Source organism: Rana temporaria, chromosome 4, assembly GCF_905171775.1.
Source record: "Rana temporaria chromosome 4, aRanTem1.1, whole genome shotgun sequence".
Lineage (NCBI taxonomy): Eukaryota > Metazoa > Chordata > Amphibia > Anura > Ranidae > Rana > Rana temporaria.
This window is the reverse complement of record NC_053492.1, coordinates 121,991,303-122,008,095: the sequence shown is the minus strand read 5'-3', so window position 1 is coordinate 122,008,095 and position 16,793 is coordinate 121,991,303.

Here is a 16,793-nt window from a genome sequence, read left to right as displayed (position 1 = left end):
TGTACAGACGATAGAGATTCTCGGCAGAATCCGGGTTTTGACCGAGTTTCTCGGCGAATTCTGCCGAGAATCTCTGTCGTGTGTACGAGGCCTCAAAGAACCCAAGACCAACTCCCAACTGAATTTTTACATTAAATACATTTAACATTTGACATTCTTTGACATTGAAAAAATATATTTTGCCGTGGGCGCACTTCACTGAATCCTTGCCTAGGTGGGGATGACATGCCCAGCCACCCGCTGCCTCCTGGAATGTCTATACCACATCCCATGTCGGTGTTATAGTGTAATATCTTGCCCTTATGCAGACCCGCAGTGCATCTGTGCATGAACAAACTCCCCCTACTCTTGCTCAGACCACCACAAGTCTTTGTCTTTACCCATAGACCGGGCAAATTTGAGCATACGTGAGCTTGCAATTCAAGATGGCTTTGCAGGAGCAGAGTGACAAAGAAGAACTTTGGGTTGGAGGGAAGACAACACAAGACAACAATAGACTCCATGGAGTAGTAAATATGCTTTTTTTTTATTAATTTTAAAAACCTGGACAGTTATTACCGATTAGAAATACAATTTTAGCATGTTAGGTTGATTATTAACAAATTATTAAAGATGTAAGCTTTCAGAATAATTTAGATCCCTTCTTCAGGCTTGAAGTGTTGAAAGCCTGAAGAAGGTACTGCTTAGACCTTAGGTGAACCAACTCCTGTGATAGACAGGTGTCCCATGCTAATGCAGGAAATTTGAAATTTAAGGCCTAATTCACACAGGCAAACCATTTCATACTCCCATTCAAAGGGCTATCTTCATCTGTGTGGGATCACAGGTGTTCCATGCAGCCACATGCAGGCAGCCTGTTCAAATCAATGAAAGATGGCATCTGCATGGACCTGCATGGATGTCCCAGTGCATCTCTGACTGTGCATCAGAACACAGACAGAGTGCCTTTCTTATCTGTCCATTGGTCCTGCACGGATGTACAATCAAAGATGCTCTTGGAGATCCATGTATATCCATGCAGCTGCCCACATGCCCTTGATCTGAACATGCAGCTGCATAGAACACCTGTGCATCCTGCGTGGGTAAAGGCAGCCCTTCCTATGGGCATACAGATTGGTTTGCCTGTGTGAATGAGGCCTTAAACGCCAAACTTTCTGCATTAACATTGTACACTATACTATTATTTTAAAACTGTAATGTATCTACAGTGGTACCTTGGATTACGAGCCTACAAGCATTGCGAGCATTCCAGAAGAATGCTTGTATTTCAAAACATCAAAGCGAGTTTCCCTATAGCAGTCAATAGATAATTTGTTCCACAGTGACTGCTATTGTATGCAGTACCTCATGTGGCCAGGGATGGGGGGGGGGGGCCGGTTGGAGACACTCAGAAACATTTAGAGACCGCTCTGAGCCACTCGGATGCACTCAAAGACACTTGGTAATGGAATGTTTCTGAGTGTTTGAGTGTCACAGGCGCCCCCGCACCTCTGACCAAATGCGATACTGCACACCCCATTGGCTTAAATTCCTGCTCGTCTTGCAAGACAACGCTCGCAAACCGAGTCGGGATTTTTAAAAAAAATAGCTTGTATTGGTAAAACACTTGTAAACCACGTTAGTCGCAATCAGAGGTATTACTGTATATCGCATTTATCATTGAAAAAATGATGAAAGATACAACTTAGTTGTGTTGCAGCATCCAGCAGCAATTGCCTGTGCTGTGCTGTCATCAGTCATTTCTGCGTTGGTCTATAAAAAAAGATACCAAAGGTTTTTAGGACTTTGAGCAGTTTTATAAAAAAATAAACGTGACAACCCAAAGTGCCCAGTATACAACAGCACCCTGGCTGTCCAACCTTATAACAAGTAGCTATGCTGTGTACATCAGCTTGGTACCCTTCGAAGCTTGAGAGTAATAGGATGAGAATATCCCAGGCTATTGTGCTGCTAGCACTGTTTAATTTATTTTTAGATTTCATAATGCTTAATACATTGCTTTTCCATTACCATTAGACTGAAGAGCATACAAGAACTGCAGATTAATTCTCCAAGCCCTGGAAATAAACAAACAGCAATGAACACGGAATGATACTGGGCAGACACGCAGGCTGAATGTTTATGAAGCGTCCAGATACAGAAATAACTGCTGTGTTTTATTAGGAATCCTTTCTGTGTGCGTCCAACTTTATAAACAATATTTTTAAATAATTGGTTATCTTTTTATGTGCTGGATATTGCATTTTATCTTCTATATATGAACAGGTCACAAATTTCCTTTTGTGTTGTAAGGGTAAAATGTTTCATTAAAAGAGGCCCTTTGGGAAGCAATACTGTGAATCAGCAAATAATATACAGATAAAGTTTAGTGTTTACTAGAAGGAGTTTATTCTTGTGTCTATAAAACCATTTTTTCTGCATTGTAGTGCATTGGAAGGCCCATAGAAGTTAATGGCAGAACAAATAATTTAAGAAGACAGAATGACCTTAAGGCCCGGTTCACACTGCTGCAACATGCACTCCGACTTTGAGAGCATATGTCACATGACAAGTGGCGCCCCATTAAGTGCAATGGAGCCGTTCTAATAGGAGCGACTTGAGTCGTTCGGACTTAGAAAAAGGTTCCTGCACTACTTTTGGTGCGACTTTGGAATGACTTGCATTGACTTCTGTTAAGAAAGTTGTATGCAAGTCGTGCTGAAGTCACGCTGGGACGTCGGCTACAAAGTCGTGCGAAAGTCACGCCATTTTAAAGTCCCGGCAGTGTGAAGTGGACCTTTAATAATTAATGTGTAATGAAGCTTCAAGGCCCTTGTAGGCAATTTTAACCACTTGCAGACCGGGCCTTTTTCTGACATTTGTTTACAAATAAAAATCAATGTTTTTTGCTAGAAAATTTCTTAGAACCTCCAAACATTATATATCTTTTTTTAGCAGAGCATTGCAATTTTTATATGGCGCGTTTTTTTGCGTGACGGTTTTTCAAAGGCGATTTCTTGGGGAAAAATTAATTTAATGAATAAAGAAAAAAATATATAATGTATACCCCAATTCTTTTGAGAAGGATAATATTACGCTGAGTAAATAGAAACCTAACATGTGATGCTTTAAAATTGCATACGCTCGTGGAATTTTGCCAAACAACGGTAATTAAAAATCTCCATAGGCGACGTTTAAAAGATTTCTACCTGTTGAAAGCCACAAATTAGGTCAAGTTCTAAAAGTATTGCTTTTGCTCAGGCGTTCACAGCAATACCTCACATGTGTGGTGCGAAAACCATTTACATATGGGGGCGGGACCTACGTATGCATTCACCACAGCACGGGAGTATGCGAGGACAGGGGCGGTTTAACTTTTATTTTTTTTATTACATTTAAAAATTTTGCACTGTCCCTTTAAAATTTCCTGTTTTTAACACTTTTATTGCTATCACTAGGAATGTAAACATCCCTTGCGATAACAATACAGCATGACAGGACCTCTTTATGGATACATCTGGGGTCCCCAAATCTCTGCTCTATTCTTAAAAGCAAAAGACTACAAAAGAATTTGGGGGGGGCCTTCCTGCCACCTCTAAAAGGACAACGGTGAATGAATGAATGAAAACTTATATAGCGCAGCACATGCAAACTTAATCGCCTCCGGTGAATCTGAAGCTTGGGACACTTTTATGAGAAAGTCAGGTGCCTGAGGGAAAAAATAATAAGGGGTTTATGGCATTTAGCTGCAGCCATAACCCCGTTATTTAACGTCAAAGTAATGACGTATTGTTCCAGTTAGGCGGTCGACAAGATGCGACAAGTCGAAAAAGTAGACACCAACTGCCAGTAACCTCAAGTACTACCAAAATGTACAAAATTGAGGGTAGCAGTACCCAAGAAAGGTTCCTACTAATTCACATTTACCCTACTGCCTTCTTTAACACCACCAGGTGTCATGAAGGCCCCTTGACCTGCCCCGCACTAAGGAAAGGGATCCTTGACTGCTGGACGCTTGGCAACCAAGCGGGGCGTCAACCTAATCAGGGAGTCGGAGTGGCTCCCTTGGGATTGACTACAATGGCATGAGGTGATGGGGTGGAGCCTGAATTTTAGAAAAAGCTACACAGAGGTAAGTCACACTACTTTCCGGAGAATTTAACCACTTGACCACTGGGCACGAAAACCCCCTTAATCACCAGACCAATTTTCAGCTTTCGGTGCTCTCACAATTTGAATGACAATTACTCAGTCATACAACATTGTACCCATCTGAAATGTTTGTCCTTTTTTTCCCACAAATAGAGCTTTCTTTTGGTGGTATTTGATCACCTCTGCGGTTTTTATTTTTTGCGCTATAAAAGAAAAAAGACTGAAAATTCTGTAAAAAAAAAAAAAAAAAATCTAGTTTCTGTCATATTAGCAGGTTATTTCTCACACACAGCATATGCATACTACAAATTACACCCCAAAACACATTCTGCTATTCCTCCCGAGTATAGCGATACCACATGTGTGCGACTTTTACACAGCGTGGCCACATAGAGAGGCCCAACATGCAGGGAGCACCATCAGGCGTTCTGGAGCACCCAGGCCAATTCTGACATTTCTCTCCTACATGTAAAAATCATCATTTATTTGCTAAAAAAATTACATAGAAACCCAAAACATTATATATGCTTTTTTTTCAAAGACCCTAGAGAATACAATGGCGGTTGTTGCAACTTTTTATCTTGCACGGTATTTTCGCAGCAATTTTTTGAACGCGTGTTTTTAAAAAAAAAACAGTTTTGTGCTTAAAAAAAACAAAAAACAGTAAAGTTAGCCCAATGTTTTTGCATAATATGAAAGATGAAGTTACGCCGAGTAAATAGATACCCAACATGTCACCCTTCAAAATTGCACACGCTCGTGAAATTGCGCCAAACGTTGCTACTTAAAAATCCCCATAGGCGACGTATTGCAAGGTATTGGAGTATTGAGGGTATTGCGGAGTATTGGGGGGGTATTGCAGAGTATGGGGGGGTATTGCAGAGTATGGGGGGGTATTGCAGAGTATGGGGGGGGGGGTATTGCAGAGTATGGGGGGGTATTGCAGAGTATGGGGGGGGTATTGCAGAGTATGGGGGGGGGTATTGCAGAGTATGGGGGGGGGTATTGCAGAGTATGGGGGGGGTATTGCAGAGTATGGGGGGGGGTATTGCAGAGTATGGGTGGGTATTGCAGAGTATGGGGGGGTGGGTATTGCAGAGTATGGGTGGGTGGGTATTGCAGAGTATGGGGGGGTGGGTATTGCAGAGTAAAATAAAAAAAATGATGAGTGCAATACTCTGCAATACCCCACCCCATACTCTGCAATACCCCACCCCATACTCTGCAATACCCCACCCCATACTCTGCAATACCCACCCCCCCAGGGTGGGTATTGCAGAGTATGGGGTGGGGTATTGCAGAGTATGGGGTGGGGTATTGCAGAGTATGGGGTGGGGTATTGCAGAGTATTGCACTCATCATTATTTTTATTTTGCAGAGTATTGCGCAGGGATGGCTGGATCTGTGACTGCAATTGTCACAGATCCAGCCCACAGTGCGGCGGCTGCTGCTGCCGCCCGATCCCACCCCCCCCTCCCTCTCCTCTCACACTGTACCGAACGGTACAGAGAGGAGAGGGAGGAACCGGCGTCATTACATGACGCCGGTTTGTTTACAAGTGATCGCGCCGTCATTGGACGGCGCGATCACGTGGTAAGGAGCCGCTTCCATTGGCTCCTTACCGCGATCCGTGTTGCTGCGGGTCCCGTGGACCCGCCGAGCACCGGTGATCGCGTGTGCGCGCCCGCTCGGGCGCGCAATTGTGACTCTCTGGGAGGACGTATATTGACGCCCTCCTAGAGTTAGGTAACCGCCTTGTAGCCGTATTTCGGCTATAGGGCGGTTACCAAGTAGTTAACATCACAAGAGTTGCCAACCCACCCGCCAGTGTGTTTTGTCACAGCTTCCTTGGCAGTTTTACCTTGCCAGCTATTGGTATTACTTTATGGGCTAAGCCCTCAAGTTGAATTACTGGGTCAGTTTAATGCCTGTCTCGCACTGATGGTGGAGACAGGCCTCTTATGCCTCACACACGTACGGGATTTCCGACAGGAAAACTGTGATGGAGCTTTGGCCGGGAATCCCAGCCGTGTGCATGCTCCATCGCTATTTTTCCCATAGGAAAACTGCCAAAAACCTCAGGGCAAAAGTCCTCAGGGAAATTGGTTCTCTTTTTTTGTCCGGCGGATTTTGGGCAGTAAACAGTAACTCAAAAAAACACTTGTTACAACCAAGGTATGCAGAATACTGTCTCTGAACACATAAAACATGGAAGCTTGAAGCAGAAGGGCTACAGCAGCAGAAGACAATACCGGGTGCCACTTCTGTCAGCTAAAAACAGGAACCTGAGACTACAATGCGTACAGGCTTACCAAAATTGGACAATATAAGATTGGAAAAATATTGCCTGCTCTGATGAGTTTCAATTTCAAATTCAGATGATAGGGTCAGAGTTTGGTGTAAACAACAGTAAGCATGGATCCATCCTGCCTTGTATCAACAGTTCAGGCTGCTGGTGGTGTTATAGTGTAGAAAATATTTTCTTGGCACACTTTGGGCCCCTTAGTACCAATTGAGAATTGTATAAATGCCACGGCCTACCTGAGTATTGTTGCTGACCATGTCCATCCTTTATGACTACAGTGTACCCATCTTCTGATGGCTCCTTCCAGCAGGATAATGTCACAAAGCTCAAATCACCTCACCACTGGATACTTGAACATGACAATGAGGTCAATGTACTCCAATGGCCTCCACAGTCACCAGATCTCAATCCACCTTTGGGATGTGGTGGAAAGAAAGATTTGCATTATGGATGTGCAACCGACAAATCTGCAGCAACTGCGTTATGCTATCATGGACCAAAATCTCTGAGGAAAGTTTCCAACACCTTGTTGAATCTATGCCACAAAAAATTAAGGCAGTTCTGAAGGCAAAAAGGGGGTTCAACCCGGTACTAACAAGGTGTATCTAATAAAGTAGTGATTGAGTGTAGATGGATGGGTGAGTTTGATTTGAATATTAAAAATTAAGTAAATCGCATTTTTGGTTGGTGGTGCTCTGCTCAGATGCAGTGCAGCTCCATTTTAAACATCAATATGCAAAACAGTACCATCAACAATATAAGCATCCACTGACCTAGAAAAATCATCCAGAGACCCTCATCAATTTCCTGTGTCAGCTTCTTGTGACCTTCGGCAAATGACTTTGCTAGCCTATATCCTAAGTACTAAAATTAGACTGTAATCCCAATCAGTTAGTGAATGTGTGACTATTCAAAGCATTAAAGAGCAACACCAGACAACTAGTACATTTGTAAAAGCTGAACTCCAGGATTTTTTTTTTTTTAAACTTACATAGGTCCATCTTGGTTCTAAGTCTTCTCACATCCGGAGAGCTGCTGGGGATGCAGAAATCCACTGTAACAGCCTGTGCTGCATACAGTCAGCAATGATCTCCTCTGGATGCTGCATACAGTCAGCAATGGTCTCTTCTGGGTGCAGCATACAGTCAGCAATGATCTCCTCTGGGTGCAGAATACAGTCAGCGCTGGTCTCTTTTGGGTGCTGCATACAGTCAGCGCTGGTCTCTTTTGGGTGCTGCATACAGTTAGCGCTGGTCTCTTCTGGGTGCTGCATACAGTTAGCGCTGGTCTCTTCTGGGTGCTGCATACAGTTAGCGCTGGTCTCTTCTGGGTGCTGCATACAGTCAGCAATGGTCTCTTCTGGGTGCTGCATACAGACAGCGCTGGTCTCTTCTGGGTGCTGCATACAGACAGCAATGGTCTCTTCTGGGTGCTGCATACAGACAGCAATGGTCTCTTCTGGATGCTGCATACAGTCAGCAATGATCTCCTCTGGGTGCAGAATACAGTCAGCGCTGGTCTCTTCTGGGTGCTGCATACAGTCAGCAATGGTCTCTTCTGGGTGCTGCATACAGTCAGCGCTGGTCTCTTCTGGGTGCTGCATACAGTCAGCGATGGTCTCTTCTGGGTGCTGCATACAGTCAGCAATGGTCTATTCTGGGTGCTGCATACAGTCAGCGATGGTCTCTTCTGGGTGCTGCATACAGTCAGCGATGGTCTCTTTTGGGTGCTGCATACAGACAGCAATGGTCTCTTCTGGGTGCTGCATACAGTCAGCAATGGTCTCTTCTGGGTGCTGCATACAGTCAGCGATGGTCTCTTCTGGGTGCTGCATACAGTTAGCGCTGGTCTCTTCTGGGTGCTGCGTACAGTCAGCAATGGTCTCTTCTGGGTCAAACGGTCAGCGCTGGTCTCTTCTGGGTGCAGCATACAGTCAGCGCTGGTCTCTTCTGGGTGCTGCATACAGTCAGCGCTGGTCTCTTCTGGGTGCTGCATACAGTCAAAGCTGGTCTCTTCTGGGTGCTGCATACAGTCAGCGCTGGTCTCTTCTGGGTGCTGCATACAGTCAGCGCTCGTCTCTTCTGGGTGCTGCATACAGTCAGCGCTCGTCTCTTCTGGGTGCTGCATACAGTCAGCAATGGTCTCTTCTGGGTGCTGCATACAGTCAGCAATGGTCTCTTCTGGGTGCAGCATACAGTCAGCGCTGGTCTTTTTTGGGTGCTGCATACAGTTATCGCTGGTCTCTTCTGGGTGCTGCATACAGTCAGCGCTGGTCTCTTCTGGGTGCTGCATACAGTCAGCGCTGGTCTCTTCTGGGTGCTGCTCAAGCAACTTTCCTTCTATATACTGAACACAAAGGGTCACTTACAAGTCCCCTCCGCCAAGAACATTTTGTTTCAATATATAGAAGGCCTTCTTAGACTGAATGAGGTAAAGAAGAGGGGCAGATGATGTCATGATCTCCACCTTGTCCAATTAGAATTTTTTTTGTATTTGTTGGAAAAAAAACATGGCATTCTCTGAATGGAGGAGGTGCCCAGTGTGCAGAGGGGAAGCCACTGGAGCAGCAGTCAGAAGAGAAAAGTACAGACTGCATGTAGTGCAGACTACTACAGTGTATTTATTCATCTCCAGCAGCCCTCTGGGTGTAAGATGGAGAATTGAAGTAACTATGGCTTTTTCAGCTGGGACATGGCATACTCAGTAATGGCACCTCTAGAAAACACCCTTAGCCGGATTCAGGTACAGTTACGATGGCGTATCAGTAGATACGCCGTCGTAACTCCGAATCTGCACCGTCGTAACATTAAGATACGACCTCCTACGCCGTCGTATCTTAGCTGCCTATTTAGAGAGAGGTCCCTCTCTCAAAGTTACCGGGGATGGAGGTACATCTAGTTGGCCTCATCAAAAAGTCCCACATTTTCTTATTTTCTTTAGCTGCCTATTTACGCTGGCCGCTAGGGGCGTGTACGCTGATTTACGCCTAGAATATGTAAATCAGCGAGATACGCCTATTCACGAACGTATGCCCGGCCGTCGCAGTAAAGATACGCCGTTTACGTAAGGCGTTTTCAGGCGTAAAGATAAACCACCAAAAAGATGGCACAGCCAATGTTAAGTATGGATGTCGGGACCGCGTCGAATTTTTCACGTTTTACGTCGTTTGCGTAAGTCGTCCGTGAACGGGGCTGGACGTAAGTTACGTTCACGTCGAAACCAATGAGTCTTTGCGGCGTAATTTGGAGCATGCGCACAGGGATGCGCACAGACATTTCACCCCATTTTTGGGGGAGTGTGTCTTAGGCCCCTTCCACACTGTGCGGATCCGCTTGCAGCGGTCCGCCAGTTCAGCGGGAGATCTCACTATTGATCTCCGCTGAGCCGGCAGATGACAGGTCCCTCTCTGCTCACTGAGCAGGGAGGGGCTTGAAGAGCTCCGCTGTCTCCTATGGAGAGATCGGACGAAAGCAGACAGCATGTCCGTTTTCATCAGATCTCATCCGATCCTATCCGCCATGGACGGATGGCGACGTATCTGATTTTAGCGGATCGGACGACCTGTATGGAGCGACCATTCAGGTCTGCTGAAAAAAATGACAGGCAGAGGGGCCTAATGGAGTGAAAAATATGGTAGATGACATCCCAATCTGGCTGCTGAAATAGAAATGCACTTTGAATTCAGATTATGAAACTTTGTGGTATTATCACAAAAGTTCAGACACCTGTGATAATGTGTGTCATACTGTTTACTTCAGAATCAGCAGCTGCAAATTTGCATTTCTTTCTCGTACTGTAATCAGTCTTGGGTTTGTCTCTGGGATTTATACACACTTGATATTTTGAAGCAAAATGTGTGGTTTATAGGTAAATCTATAGTGGGAAGTATATTAGCAGGTGCTTACAAGAAGATTCGGAAGTTTTTTTGATCTTTGTGTTTCTGTTCAGCCAGGTGCAAATTGTTGACCTGCTGAGCTGGGGGTAACCGAACAGGAAACACTTTCACTTTTTAGCTTAGGTTGCCGCCCCCTGCAGGTCATACAGGGGTGCATGCATGGTGTATCAAAAGAACAGGGCTTACAAAAGGGGACTGGAGTTAGGCCCCTTTCACACTGGGGCAGGAGGTGCGGTGGCGCCACTATTTTTAGCGGCACTTTACCGTCTGAATTGCGGTGGTATTCGGATACTAGCGGTGCGGTTTTACCACCCCACTATCGGCCGAAAAAGGATTAATACCGCCCGCAATGCACCTCTGCAGAGGCGCATTGCCGGCGCTAAAGTCGCGGTTTCCCATTGCTTTCAATGGGAAGAAGCGATGGAGGAGCAGTAAACACACCGCTCCTTCACTGCTCCAAAAATGAGACTAGCAGGACTTTTGGAGCGGTCCTGCTAGCGCACCGCTCCAGTGTGAAATAGGGTGACCACATTTCCAAACTACCATTCAGGGACATCTCCCCTTCCCAAAAATCAGCTTGTGCCGTAACGAATCACAGCACAGTGATTAGACACAAGAGGCAGGATTTATGATTTCTCCAATCACAAGCATGGGGCGGGATTGTGCTCCTCTAGGCATTCCCGGCCAGGGCAAGTACTGTCAGTGAGTAAAGCAGTGATGTGGCGGCCATTTTTTGGGGCATCAGATTGGCCCGGGGGGGAAGCTGTGTCAGTTTCATTCCAGGACACTGTATTGTCCTGGAATAAAGGTGCCCGGGACAGACCTGCAAAATGCGGGACACGTGGTCACCCTAGTGTGAAAGCCCTCTGGACTTTCACACTGGAGAAACAGCAGCCGCTGTTTCAGGTCAGTTTGCAGGTGCTATTTTTAGCGCAATAGCGCCTGCAAACCGCCCCATTGTGAAAGGGGTCTTAGAGAAGATACAGTATAGGGTCTGAGCAGAATTCTGTACTAAGGATCTGATTATCGTACGATCGCGTCAAAAGTGTTGTTTTTCGTACGATTTTTAAATCGTGTGTATGGCCATTACGCTGGGATCACTGTTCAGATATTTGTATATCGCTATCCAATCTCCTCTCAAGCGTCTCCTCTCCAGGGAGAACAAATTTAGTGCTTGTAGTTGTTCCTCATAATTAAGGTCCTCCAGTCCCCTTATTAAAGCGGATGTGCCACGGGAAAAATATATTAAAAGCCAGCAGCTACAAATACTGCAGCTGCTGACTTTTAATATAAGGACACTTACCTGTCCTGGAGTCCAGCGGTGATCGCAGCAGATGACGAGCCGATCGCTCGTCACCCTGCTGCTCCCCCCTCCATCCTCGGTGAGGGAACCAGGAAGTGAAGCGCTCCGGCTTCACTGCCCGGTTCCCTACGGCGCATGCGCGAGTCGCGCTGCGCCCGCCGATTGGCTCCCGCTGTGTGCTGGGAGCCGAGTGTTCCCAGCATACAACGGGGGGACGGACGGGAAGGAAGGAAAAAACCCGTCCTTTGCCCGTATCGTAGGGCCGGAAGTGGGTGCAGATACCTGTCTGTAGACAGGTATCTGCACCCCCCTCCCCCCTGAAAGGTGTCAAATGTGACACCGGAGGGGGGGAGGGTTCCGATCAGCGGGACTCCACTTTAGAGTGGAGATCCGCTTTAATTTAGTTGCCCTTCTCTGGACCCTCTCCAGCTCCATTCTGAGTATACGTTATTTATCATAACCCTTTGGACACACCCCCATAGCCAGTTTTCTATCCAAGAACAAACTCTATGGTCACCCTTTGAATGACAATTGCGCGGTCATGCAACACTGTACCCAAACAACATGTTTTAATTTCTTTTGAGACAAATAGAGCTTTCTTTTGGTGTTATTTAATCACCACTGATGTTTTAATCTTTTGCTAAACAAAGGAAAAATTACAGAACATTTTGAAAAGGAAAAAAAGTCTTAGTTTATGTTATAAGATTTTGTAAATAAGTATTTTTTCTCCTTCACTGATGTGCGCTGGTGAGGCTGCACTGATAGGCTGCACTGATGGGCACTGATAGGCTGCAGGGGTGCCCACTGATAGGCTGCACTGATGGGTACTGATAGGCTGCAAGAAATGCCACTGATAGGCTGCACCAATGGGCACTGATAGACTGCACTGATGGGCACTGATGAGGTGGCACCAATGAGGCTGCACTGATATGCGGGCACTGATGGACACTGATAAACACTGATAGACGGCAATGATGGGCACTGATAGGCGACACTAATAAGCGGCACTGGTTGGCAGCACTGATGGCCACTGTTGGGACTGCACTGATAATCAGGACACTGATGTCCCCTGTGTTGATTGCCACTTACCAGCTCTCCTCTCCTCATGTGCTGTCAGTGTGAGAGGAGGACTGCCGATAACTGGCAAATCTTGTTTACACTGTGATCAGCTGTGACTGAACACAGCTGATCACATGGTAAAAAGTCGCTGTGATTGGCTCTTTACCTCGATCACAGATCCCTGCTAATGCACACTATAGCGTAGTCAGGAAGAGGTTATAGAGGGCCATATTCTTATAGATCTCCGGCGACGTAACGTATGTCCTTTACGTTACTCCGCCACAAGTTTAACTGGCAAGTGCCTGATTCCCAAACCACTTACCTGTAAACTTGAGGCGGCGTAGCGTAAAGTCCACCCGCGCAAGCACTCCTAATTCAAATGATCCTGGTAGGGGGCGTGGATCATTTAAATTAGGCGCGCTCCCGCGCCGATCGTAATGCGCATGCTCCGTCAGGTAAATTACCCGAAATGCATTGCGCTAAATGATGTCTCACGGACGTCATTTGTTTTGACGGTAACGTAAATGGCGTCCAGTGCCATTCACAGACGACTTACGCAAACGACGTTAATTTTTCAAATTTCGACGCGGGGACGACAGCCATACTTAACATTGAGTACGCCACCTAGGGGGCATGTTTATCTTTACGCCGCGTATCACTTACGGAAACGACGTAAAATCACTACGACGGGCAAGCGTACGTTAGAGAATCGGCGTGACTAGTCATTTGCATATTCTACGCTGACCGCAAAGGAAACGCCACCTAGCAGTCAGCGTAGATATTGCAGCCTAAGATACAACGGCGCTGGCCGTCGTATCTTAGGCATGTTTAAGTGTATCTCAGTTTGAGAATACACTTAAACATAGGACGGCCTTAGAATCTGACTTACGTCAGCGTATCTGCTGATACGCCGGCGTAATTCTTTGAGAATATGGCCCAGAGTGTGCAGGAATACATCACACTGGGGGAGATTAACTAAAGCTGGAGCACTCAGAATCGAGTGCAGCTGTGCACGGTAGCCAATCAGCTTCTAACTTCAGCTTGTTTAATTAAGCTTTGACAACGAAATCTGAAAACTGATTGGTTTCTATACAGAGCTGCACCCGATTTTGCATGCTCCATATTTCGTAAATCAACCCCATTATGTTGGGACTACATAAAATCTTCCTCTCTTCTCCATAACAGGGGGAGGGGTTTGTAGTCCATGGGGATAGCAGGGAACAATGCTAAATGATAACAGTGCAGAGACAAAGAATACAGGAAGTTATCAGCTCACAAGGTTTCTGGCGGGATGGGCAGCAATTTTTTTCAGTTTTCAAACTAATATACAAGGTGCTTTCATTGGTATATTTAACAGACCAAAAGGTAGCAAATAAAAGAAATGTATTGTTACATACACTTTAACCCAGTGATGGCCAACTTTGGCACCCCAGATGTTTTGGAACTATATTTCCCATTATGCTCAACTACACTGCAGAGTGCAAGAGCATCATGGGAAATGTAGTTCCAAAACATCTGGGGTGCCAAGGTTCGCCATCACTGCTTTAACCCTTCAAAATATAATACTAATATGAATTGGCATAGGATCACTTCAATGGTAGACACTATTGCAAAATATAGTAAATATACTACCATCATTAACCACTAGCTGACGGCCGTACGACTTTGTACGGCCGCAGCGCGGCTCCCAATCTCTAACAGGCCGTCTTTTTACGGCCGCCCCTTTGCTCGTTCCCCGCGCGCGCTCCCGAGCGCGCAGCGGGGAATTGCTGTGCTGGCCGTGTCCCTTGGACACAGATCGCCGTGAACGGCCAATCGGAGCGGCCGTTTCCTAGGCGATCTGTGCGGCCAATGAGAGATGATCTCATATGTTTACATATGAGATCATCTCTCATTCCCGGCTCTCGCAGACAGCGGTGCTGTCAGGGGAGAGAGGAGACGGATCTGTGTCTCTTGTACATAGGGACACAGATCGGTCACCCCCCTTCCCCCACAGTTAGAACACTAATTAGGGAATACATTTAACCCCTTCCTTAACCCCTTCCCTGCCAGTCAAATTTATACAGTAATTAGTGCATATTTATAGCACTGATTGCAGTATAAATGTGAATGGCGCCAAAAATGTGTCAAAAGTGTCCGATGTGTCCGCCATAATGTCGCAGTCGCAATAAAAATCGCAGATCGCCGCCATTACTAGTAAAAAAATAAATAATAAAAAAATAATAATTCTGTCCCTTATTTTGTAGGCGCTATAACTTTTGCGCAAACCAGTCGCTTATTGCTATTTTTTTTTTTTTACTAAAAATATGTAGAATACGTATCGGCCTAGACTGAGGATAAAAAAAAAAATGTAAAAAAAAATTGAGCCATTTATTATAGCAACAAGTAAAACATTTTTTTTTTTTTTTCAAAATTGTCGCTCTATTTTTGTTTATAGCGCAAAAAATAAAAAACGCAGAGGTGATCAATTACCACCAAAAGAAAGCTCTATTTGTGGGGAAAAAAGGACGTTAATTTTGTTTGGGAGCCACGTTGCACGACCGCGCAATTGTCAGTTAAAGCGACGCAGTGCCGAATCGCAAAAAGTCCTCTGGTCAGGAAGGGGGTTTAAGTGCCCAGTAAGGAAGTGGTTAATGTACAATTCGCATTCCCTACCTAATAATAAAGTAGAACAGCTTCAGTGTATGTGCAACAATGTGTACAATGTACCCTCAACATTCAGGACAGGTCAGAGAGCAAAGGTCGCTGGAGAAATTGGAAGGTCGTGTTCCTAGTGGACAGGTCAAAGGGCAAACTGGAGCCTAAGGCCCCGTACACACGACCAGTTTCCTCGGCAGAATTCAGCTTCCGACCGAGTTTCTGGCTGAATTCTGCCGAGGAAACTGGTCGTGTGTACAGTTTCGGCCGAGGAAGCCGACGAGGAGCTCGACGAGGAAATAGAGAACATGTTCTCTATTTCCTCGTTGTTCTATGGGAGCTCTCGTCCCGCCGAGCTCCTCGGCGGCTTCAGTGCTGAACTGGCCGAGGAACTCGATGTGTTTGGCACGTCGAGTTCCTCGGCCGTGTGTACGAGGCTTCAGGTCTTGTGGAAATGTCTGCATCGTCCTGGCCATTCATATATATTTATATCTTCACATTTATAGCCCTTGGCTGCTTGAAGATGACATTTGTGTGAGGGAAGAGTTGTAGTTGGCATTTGTTAGCAATGATCTGTGAGATGTTGATTTTGCAGAATTGTATTGTGTATTTCTATAACGGTTGTATGAGATGAGGTGTAAAGCCAGCCATACATGGATCAAAAGTCAGCTGCTTCAGCAGGAATCGGATGGATATCAATCCATGAATGAGCAGGTTGGTTGCACAGAAATCTTTCTACCGATCAACCTATGTACGACCAGCGTGTTGGAAAATTTGCACACAGTCACGCCAAAAGTATGTTCTGATGGCGGGTAAATCTTCCCTCTGTCAGAATATAGTAGCTCAGTGGGAGTGATTCTCTCATCATTGAGTGTGTGGATAGGGGAATCAGGTTGGACAAAAAATGATCACTGCCTTATGGTCAAGTAAAAACCTACGCTGTGCAGATCAATTAGACCCCTTTCACACTGAGGAGTTTTTCAGGCGGTACAGCGCTAAAAATAGCGCTGCTATACCGCCTGAAAAACTCCTACACTGCATACTCAATGTGAAAGCCCGAGGGCTTTCACACTGAGGCGATGCGCTGGCGGGAGAGAAAAAAATCTCCAGCCAGCAGCATCTTTGGAGCGGTGAGAGGAGCGGCGTGTATACCGCTCCTTCCCATTTAAAACAATGGGAAACCGCGGCAATACCGCCCACAATGCTCCTCTGCAGAGGCGCATTGCGGGCGGTATTAACCCTTTATCGCTCGCTAGCGGGGGTTAATACCGCACCGATATCGGCCGAATCCTGCGGCAAATCCGACGGTATAGCGTCGCTATTTTTAGCGGCGCTATACCACCACCGCGCCTCCCGCCCCAGTGTGAAAGGGGTCTAAGTGAGGTGTTCTTGATTACTTTACTTGTGCAACCTGTGTAAGCAAGCAGGCTAAGCCCTCTTCCACACAGGCGGACTCCGTACAG